Here is a 10025-nt window from a genome sequence, read left to right as displayed (position 1 = left end):
CCATGGCAGACCTGAGCTCCCACGAACTTCCATGGTAGCCCCGAGCTCCCCCGAGCTCCCACGACAGCCCTGAGCTCCCCCGAGATCCCACGACAGCCCTGAGGTCCCCGAGATCCCACGACAGCCCCGAGCTCCCCCGAGATCCCACGACAGCCCTGAGCTCCCCCGAACTCCTCCGAGATCCCACGGCAGCCCTGAGCTCCCACGAACTCCCACGGCAGCCCCGAGCTCCCCCGAACTCCCACGGCAGCCCTGAGCTCCCACGAACTCCCCCGAGATCCCACGACAGCCCTGAGCTCCCACGAACTCCCACGACAGCCCTGAGCTCCCCCGAGATCCCATGACAGCCCTGAGCTCCCCCGAGATCCCACGGCAGCCCTGAATTCCCCCGAGATCCCAAGGCAGCCCTGAACTCCCCCGAGATCTTCTGGCAGCCCTGAGCTCCCCCGAGATCCTACGGCAGCCCTGAGCTCCCTCGAGATCCTACGGCAGCCCTGAGCTCCCCCGAGATCCTACGACAGCCCCGAGCTCCCCCGAGATCCCACGACAGCCCTGAGCTCCCCCGAGATCCTACGGCAGCCCTGAGCTCCCCCGAGATCCTACGGCAGCCCTGAGCTCTTCCGAGATCCAACGGCAGCCCTGAGCTCCCCCGAGATCTTCTGGCAGCTCTGAGCTCCCCCGAGACCCCACGACAGCCCTGAGCTCCCCCGAGATCCCACGACAGCCCTGAGCTCCCCCGAGATCCCACGGCAGCCCTGAGCTCCCCCGAATGCCACGACAGCCCTGAGCTCCCTCGAGATCCCACGACAGCCCCGAGCTCCCCCGAGATCCCACGACAGCCCTGAGCTCCCCCGAACTCCCACGGCAGCCCCAAGCTCCCCCGAGCTCCCACGACAGCCCTGAGCTCCCCCGAGATCCCACGACAGCCCTGAGCTCCCCCGAGATCCCACGACTGCCCTGAGCTCCCCCGAATCCCACGACAGCCCCGAGCTCCCCCGAGATCCCACGACAGCCCTGAGCTCCCCCTAGATCCCACGGCTGCCCTGAGCTCCCCCGAGATCCCACGACAGCCCTGAGCTCCCCCGAGATCCCACGACAGCCCTGAGCTCCCCCGAACTCCTCCGAGATCCCACGGCAGCCCTGAGCTCCCACGAACTCCCACGGCAGCCCCGAGCTCCCCCGAACTCCCACGGCAGCCCTGAGCTCCCCCGAACTCCCCCGAGATCCCACGACAGCCCTGAGCTCCCACGAACTCCCACGGCAGCCCCGAGCTCCCCCGAACTCCCACGGCACCCCTGAGCTCCCACGAACTCCCCCGAGATCCCACAGCAGCCCTGAGCTCCCACGAACTCCCACGACAGCCCTGAGCTCCCCCGAGATCCCACGACAGCCCTGAGCTCCCCCAAACTCCCACGGCAGCCCTGAGCTCTCCCGAGATCCCACAATGGCCCCGAGCTCCCCCGAGATCCCACGATGGCCCCGAGCTCCCCCGAGCTTCCACGACAGCCCTGAGCCACCCCGAGACCCCACGACAGCCCTGAGCTCCCCCGAGATCCCACGACAGCCCTGAGCCCCCCCGAGACCCTACGACAGCCCTGAGCTCCCCCGAGATCCCACGGCAGCCCGGAGCTCCCCCGAGATCCCACGGCAGCCCTGAGCTCCCACGAATCCCACGACAGCCCCGAGCTCCCCCGAGATCCCACGACAGCCCTGAGCTCCCCCTAGATCCCACGGCTGCCCTGAGCTCCCTCGAGATCCCACGACAGCCCTGAGCTCCCCCGAGATCCCACGACAGCCCTGAGCTCCCCCGAACTCCTCCGAGATCCCACGGCAGCCCTGAGCTCCCACCAACTCCCACGGCAGCCCCGAGCTCCCCAGAGATCCCACGGCAGCCCCGAGCTCCCCCGAGATCCCACGACAGCCCCTAGCTCCTCCGAGATCCCACGGTAGCCCTGAGCTCCCCCGAGATCCCACGACAGCCCCAAGCTCCCCCGAGATTCCACGACAGCCCTGAGCTCCCCCGAGATCCCATGGTAGCCCCGAGCTCCCCCGAGATCCCACGACAGCCCCGAGCTCCCCCGAGATCCCACGGTAGCCCCGAGCTCCCCCGAGATCCCACGGCAGCCCTGAGCTCCCCCGAGATCCCACGGTAGCCCTGAGCTCCCCCGAAATCCCACGACAGCCCTGAGCTCCCCCGAGATCCCACGGTAGCCCTGAGCTCCCCCGAGATCCCACGGTAGCCCCGAGCTCCCCCGAGATCCCACGACAGCCCTGAGCTCCCCCGAGATCCGACGACAGCCCTGAGCTCCTCCGAGATCCCACGACAGCCCTGAGCTCCTCCGAGACCCCACGACAGCCCTGAGCTCCCCCGAGATCCCACGACAGCCCTGAGCTCCTCCGAGATCCCACGACAGCCCTGAGCTCCTCCGAGATCCCACGACAGCCCTGAGCTCCCCCGAGATCCGACGACAGCTCTGAGCTCCCCCGAGATCCCACGACAGCCCTGAGCTCCCCCGAGATCCCACGGCAACCCTGAGCTCCCCCGAGATCCCACAGCAGCCCTGAGCTCCCCTGAGATCCCACGACAGCCCTGAGCTCCCCCCGAGATCCCACGACAGCCCTGAGCTCCCCCGAGATCCCACGGCAGCCCCGAGCTCCCCCGAGCTCCTACGACAGCCCTGAGCTCCCCCGAGATCCCACGACAGCCCTGAGCTCGCCCGAGATCCCACGACAGCCCTGAGCTCCCCCCGAGATCCCACGACAGCCCTGAGCTCCCCCGAGATCCCACGACAGCCCTGAGCTCCCCCCGAGCTCCTACGACAGCCCTGAGCTCCCCCGAGATCCCACGACAGCCCTGAGCTCCCCCGAGATCCCACGACAGCCCTGAGCTCCCCTGAGATCCCACGACAGCCCCAAGCTCCCCTGAGATCCCACGACAGCCCCAAGCTCCCCCGAGATACCACGACAGCCCTGAGCTCCCCCGAGATCCCACGGCAGCCCCGAACTCCCCCGAGATCCCACGACAGCCCCGAGCTACCCTGAGATCCCAAGACAGCCCCGAGCTCCCCCGAGATCCCACGACAGCCCTGAGCTCCACCGAACTCCCACGGCAGCCCCAAGCTCCCCCGAGCTCCCACGACAGCCCTGAGCTCCCCCGAGATCCCACGACAGCCCTGAGCTCCCCCGAGATCCCACGACAGCCTTGAGCTCCCCCGAGATCCCACGACAGCCCTGAGCTCTCCCGAGATCCCACGGCAGCCCTGAGCTCCCCCGAGATCCCACGACAGCCCTGAGCTCCCCCGAGATCCCACGACAGCCCTGAGCTCCCCCGAGATCCCACGACAGCCCTGAGCTCCCCCGAACTCCTCCGAGATCCCACGACAGCCCTGAGCTCCCCCGAACTCCCACGGCAGCCCCAAGCTCCCCCGAGCTCCCACGACAGCCCTGAGCTCCCCCGAGATCCCACGACAGCCCTGAGCTCCCCCGAGCTCCCACGACAGCCCTGAGCTCCCCCGAGATCCCACGACAGCCCTGAGCTCCCCCGAGATCCCACGACAGCCCTGAGCTCCCCCGAACTCCTCCGAGAACCCACGGCAGCCCTGAGCTCCCACGAACACCCACGGCAGCCCCGAGCTCCCCCGAACTCCCACGGCAGCCCTGAGCTCCCCCGAACTCCCCCGAGATCCCACGACAGCCCTGAGCTCCCACGAACTCCCACAGCAGCCCCGAGCTCCCCTGAATTCCCACGGCAGCCCTGAGCTCCCACGAACTCCCCCGAGATCCCACGACAGCCCTGAGCTCCCACGAACTCCCATGACAGCCCTGAGCTCCCCCGAGATCCCACGGTAGCCCCGAGCTCCCCCGAGATCCCACGGCAGCCCTGAGCTCCCCCGAGATCCCACGGTAGCCCTGAGCTCCCAACGAAATCCCACGACAGCCCTGAGCTCCCCCGAGATCCCACGGTAGCCCTGAGCTCCCCCGAGATCCCACGGTAGCCCCGAGCTCCCCCGAGATCCCACGACAGCCCTGAGCTCCCCCGAGATCCGACGACAGCCCTGAGCTCCTCCGAGATCCCACGACAGCCCTGAGCTCCTCCGAGACCCCACGACAGCCCTGAGCTCCCCCGAGATCCCACGACAGCCCTGAGCTCCTCCGAGATCCCACGACAGCCCTGAGCTCCTCCGAGATCCCACGACAGCCCTGAGCTCCCCCAAGATCCGACGACAGCTCTGAGCTCCCCCGAGATCCCACGACAGCCCTGAGCTCCCCCGAGATCCCACGGCAACCCTGAGCTCCCCCGAGATCCCACAGCAGCCCTGAGCTCCCCTGAGATCCCACGACAGCCCTGAGCTCCCCCCGAGATCCCACGACAGCCCTGAGCTCCCCCGAGATCCCACGGCAGCCCCGAGCTCCCCCGAGCTCCTACGACAGCCCTGAGCTCCCCCGAGATCCCACGACAGCCCTGAGCTCGCCCGAGATCCCACGACAGCCCTGAGCTCCCCCCGAGATCCCACGACAGCCCTGAGCTCCCCCGAGATCCCACGACAGCCCTGAGCTCCCCCCGAGCTCCTACGACAGCCCTGAGCTCCCCCGAGATCCCACGACAGCCCTGAGCTCCCCCGAGATCCCACGACAGCCCTGAGCTCCCCTGAGATCCCACGACAGCCCCGAGCTCCCCTGAGATCCCAGGACAGCCCCAAGCTCCCCCGAGATCCCACGACAGCCCTGAGCTCCCCCGAGATCCCACGGCAGCCCCGAACTCCCCCGAGATCCCACGACAGCCCCGAGCTACCCTGAGATCCCAAGACAGCCCCGAGCTCCCCCGAGATCCCACGACAGCCCTGAGCTCCCCCGAACTCCCACGGCAGCCCCAAGCTCCCCCGAGCTCCCACGACAGCCCTGAGCTCCCCCGAGATCCCACGACAGCCCTGAGCTCCCCCGAGATCCCACGACAGCCCTGAGCTCCCCCGAGATCCCACGACAGCCCTGAGCTCTCCCGAGATCCCACGGCAGCCCTGAGTTCCCCCGAGATCCCACGACAGCCCTGAGCTCCCCCGAGATCCCACGACAGCCCTGAGCTCCCCCGAGATCCCACGACAGCCCTGAGCTCCCCCGAGCTCCCACGACAGCCGAGCTCCCCCGAGATCCCACGACAGCCCTGAGCTCCCCCGAGATCCCACGACAGCCCTGAGCTCCCCCGAACTCCCACGGCAGCCATGAGCTCCCCCGAGATCCCACAATGGCCCCGAGCTTTCCCGAGATCCCACGATGGCCCCGAGCTCCCCCGAGCTCCCACGACAGCCCTGAGCCCCCCCGAGTCCCCACGACAGCCCTGAGCTCCCCCGAGATCCCACGACAGCCCTGAGCCCCCCCGAGACCCTACGACAGCCCTGAGCTCCCCCGAGATCCCACGGCAGCCCGGAGCTCCCCCGAGATCCCACGGCAGCCCTGAGCTCCCCCGAATCCCACGACAGCCCCGAGCTCCCCCGAGATCCCACGACAGCCCTGAGCTCCCCCGAGATCCCACGGCTGCCCTGAGCTCCCCCTAGATCCCACGACAGCCGAGCTCCTCCGAGATCCCACGGTAGCCCTGAGCTCCCCCGAGATCCCACGGCTGCCCTGAGCTCCCCCTAGATCCCACGACAGCCCCGAGCTCCTCCGAGATCCCACGGTAGCCCTGAGCTCCCCCGAGATCCCACGACAGCCCCGAGCTCCCCCGAGATCCCACGACAGCCCTGAGCTCCCCCGAGCTCCCACGACAGCCGAGCTCCCCCGAGATCCCACGACAGCCCTGAGCTCCCCCGAGATCCCACGACAGCCCTGAGCTCCCCCGAACTCCCACGGCAGCCATGAGCTCCCCCGAGATCCCACAATGGCCCCGAGCTTTCCCGAGATCCCACGATGGCCCCGAGCTCCCCCGAGCTCCCACGACAGCCCTGAGCCCCCCCGAGTCCCCACGACAGCCCTGAGCTCCCCCGAGATCCCACGACAGCCCTGAGCTCCCCCGAGATCCCACGACAGCCCTGAGCTCCCCCGAGATCCCACGACAGCCCTGAGCTCCCCTGAGATCCCACGACAGCCCCAAGCTCCCCTGAGATCCCACGACAGCCCCAAGCTCCCCCGAGATACCACGACAGCCCTGAGCTCCCCCGAGATCCCACGGCAGCCCCGAACTCCCCCGAGATCCCACGACAGCCCCGAGCTACCCTGAGATCCCAAGACAGCCCCGAGCTCCCCCGAGATCCCACGACAGCCCTGAGCTCCACCGAACTCCCACGGCAGCCCCAAGCTCCCCCGAGCTCCCACGACAGCCCTGAGCTCCCCCGAGATCCCACGACAGCCCTGAGCTCCCCCGAGATCCCACGACAGCCTTGAGCTCCCCCGAGATCCCACGACAGCCCTGAGCTCTCCCGAGATCCCACGGCAGCCCTGAGCTCCCCCGAGATCCCACGACAGCCCTGAGCTCCCCCGAGATCCCACGACAGCCCTGAGCTCCCCCGAGATCCCACGACAGCCCTGAGCTCCCCCGAACTCCTCCGAGATCCCACGACAGCCCTGAGCTCCCCCGAACTCCCACGGCAGCCCCAAGCTCCCCCGAGCTCCCACGACAGCCCTGAGCTCCCCCGAGATCCCACGACAGCCCTGAGCTCCCCCGAGCTCCCACGACAGCCCTGAGCTCCCCCGAGATCCCACGACAGCCCTGAGCTCCCCCGAGATCCCACGACAGCCCTGAGCTCCCCCGAACTCCTCCGAGAACCCACGGCAGCCCTGAGCTCCCACGAACACCCACGGCAGCCCCGAGCTCCCCCGAACTCCCACGGCAGCCCTGAGCTCCCCCGAACTCCCCCGAGATCCCACGACAGCCCTGAGCTCCCACGAACTCCCACAGCAGCCCCGAGCTCCCCTGAATTCCCACGGCAGCCCTGAGCTCCCACGAACTCCCCCGAGATCCCACGACAGCCCTGAGCTCCCACGAACTCCCATGACAGCCCTGAGCTCCCCCGAGATCCCACGGTAGCCCCGAGCTCCCCCGAGATCCCACGGCAGCCCTGAGCTCCCCCGAGATCCCACGGTAGCCCTGAGCTCCCAACGAAATCCCACGACAGCCCTGAGCTCCCCCGAGATCCCACGGTAGCCCTGAGCTCCCCCGAGATCCCACGGTAGCCCCGAGCTCCCCCGAGATCCCACGACAGCCCTGAGCTCCCCCGAGATCCGACGACAGCCCTGAGCTCCTCCGAGATCCCACGACAGCCCTGAGCTCCTCCGAGACCCCACGACAGCCCTGAGCTCCCCCGAGATCCCACGACAGCCCTGAGCTCCTCCGAGATCCCACGACAGCCCTGAGCTCCTCCGAGATCCCACGACAGCCCTGAGCTCCCCCAAGATCCGACGACAGCTCTGAGCTCCCCCGAGATCCCACGACAGCCCTGAGCTCCCCCGAGATCCCACGGCAACCCTGAGCTCCCCCGAGATCCCACAGCAGCCCTGAGCTCCCCTGAGATCCCACGACAGCCCTGAGCTCCCCCCGAGATCCCACGACAGCCCTGAGCTCCCCCGAGATCCCACGGCAGCCCCGAGCTCCCCCGAGCTCCTACGACAGCCCTGAGCTCCCCCGAGATCCCACGACAGCCCTGAGCTCGCCCGAGATCCCACGACAGCCCTGAGCTCCCCCCGAGATCCCACGACAGCCCTGAGCTCCCCCGAGATCCCACGACAGCCCTGAGCTCCCCCCGAGCTCCTACGACAGCCCTGAGCTCCCCCGAGATCCCACGACAGCCCTGAGCTCCCCCGAGATCCCACGACAGCCCTGAGCTCCCCTGAGATCCCACGACAGCCCCGAGCTCCCCTGAGATCCCAGGACAGCCCCAAGCTCCCCCGAGATCCCACGACAGCCCTGAGCTCCCCCGAGATCCCACGGCAGCCCCGAACTCCCCCGAGATCCCACGACAGCCCCGAGCTACCCTGAGATCCCAAGACAGCCCCGAGCTCCCCCGAGATCCCACGACAGCCCTGAGCTCCCCCGAACTCCCACGGCAGCCCCAAGCTCCCCCGAGCTCCCACGACAGCCCTGAGCTCCCCCGAGATCCCACGACAGCCCTGAGCTCCCCCGAGATCCCACGACAGCCCTGAGCTCCCCCGAGATCCCACGACAGCCCTGAGCTCTCCCGAGATCCCACGGCAGCCCTGAGTTCCCCCGAGATCCCACGACAGCCCTGAGCTCCCCCGAGATCCCACGACAGCCCTGAGCTCCCCCGAGATCCCACGACAGCCCTGAGCTCCCCCGAACTCCCCCGAGATCCCACGACAGCCCTGAGCTCCCCCGAGATCCCACGACAGCCCTGAGCTCCCCCGAACTCCTCCGAGATCCCACGACAGCCCTGAGCTCCCCCGAGCTCCCACGACAGCCGAGCTCCCCCGAGATCCCACGACAGCCCTGAGCTCCCCCGAGATCCCACGACAGCCCTGAGCTCCCCCGAACTCCCACGGCAGCCATGAGCTCCCCCGAGATCCCACAATGGCCCCGAGCTTTCCCGAGATCCCACGATGGCCCCGAGCTCCCCCGAGCTCCCACGACAGCCCTGAGCTCCCCCGAGATCCCACGACAGCCCTGAGCTCCCCCCGAGCTCCTACGACAGCCCTGAGCTCCCCCGAGATCCCACGACAGCCCTGAGCTCCCCCGAGATCCCACGACAGCCCTGAGCTCCCCTGAGATCCCACGACAGCCCCGAGCTCCCCTGAGATCCCAGGACAGCCCCAAGCTCCCCCGAGATCCCACGACAGCCCTGAGCTCCCCCGAGATCCCACGGCAGCCCCGAACTCCCCCGAGATCCCACGACAGCCCCGAGCTACCCTGAGATCCCAAGACAGCCCCGAGCTCCCCCGAGATCCCACGACAGCCCTGAGCTCCCCCGAACTCCCACGGCAGCCCCAAGCTCCCCCGAGCTCCCACGACAGCCCTGAGCTCCCCCGAGATCCCACGACAGCCCTGAGCTCCCCCGAGATCCCACGACAGCCCTGAGCTCCCCCGAGATCCCACGACAGCCCTGAGCTCTCCCGAGATCCCACGGCAGCCCTGAGTTCCCCCGAGATCCCACGACAGCCCTGAGCTCCCCCGAGATCCCACGACAGCCCTGAGCTCCCCCGAGATCCCACGACAGCCCTGAGCTCCCCCGAACTCCCCCGAGATCCCACGACAGCCCTGAGCTCCCCCGAGATCCCACGACAGCCCTGAGCTCCCCCGAACTCCTCCGAGATCCCACGACAGCCCTGAGCTCCCCCGAACTCCCACGGCAGCCCCAAGCTCCCCCGAGCTCCCACGACAGCCGTGAGCTCCCCCGAGATCCCACGACAGCCCTGAGCTCCCCCGAGCTCCCACGACAGCCGAGCTCCCCCGAGATCCCACGACAGCCCTGAGCTCCCCCGAGATCCCACGACAGCCCTGAGCTCTCCCGAGATCCCACGGCAGCCCTGAGTTCCCCCGAGATCCCACGACAGCCCTGAGCTCCCCCGAGATCCCACGACAGCCCTGAGCTCCCCCGAGATCCCACGACAGCCCTGAGCTCCCCCGAACTCCCCCGAGATCCCACGACAGCCCTGAGCTCCCCCGAGATCCCACGACAGCCCTGAGCTCCCCCGAACTCCTCCGAGATCCCACGACAGCCCTGAGCTCCCCCGAACTCCCACGGCAGCCCCAAGCTCCCCCGAGCTCCCACGACAGCCGTGAGCTCCCCCGAGATCCCACGACAGCCCTGAGCTCCCCCGAGCTCCCACGACAGCCGAGCTCCCCCGAGATCCCACGACAGCCCTGAGCTCCCCCGAGATCCCACGACAGCCCTGAGCTCCCCCGAACTCCCACGGCAGCCATGAGCTCCCCCGAGATCCCACAATGGCCCCGAGCTTTCCCGAGATCCCACGATGGCCCCGAGCTCCCCCGAGCTCCCACGACAGCCCTGAGCTCCCCCGAGATCCCACGACAGCCCTGAGCTCCCCCCGAGCTCCTACGACAGCCCTGAGCTCCCCCGAGA

This window comes from Lampetra planeri, unplaced genomic scaffold (assembly GCF_965212315.1).
Source record: "Lampetra planeri unplaced genomic scaffold, kcLamPlan1.2.h2 scaffold_203, whole genome shotgun sequence".
Lineage (NCBI taxonomy): Eukaryota > Metazoa > Chordata > Hyperoartia > Petromyzontiformes > Petromyzontidae > Lampetra > Lampetra planeri.
The sequence above is the reverse complement of the archived record's forward strand: the minus strand, read 5'-3'. Positions refer to the sequence as shown.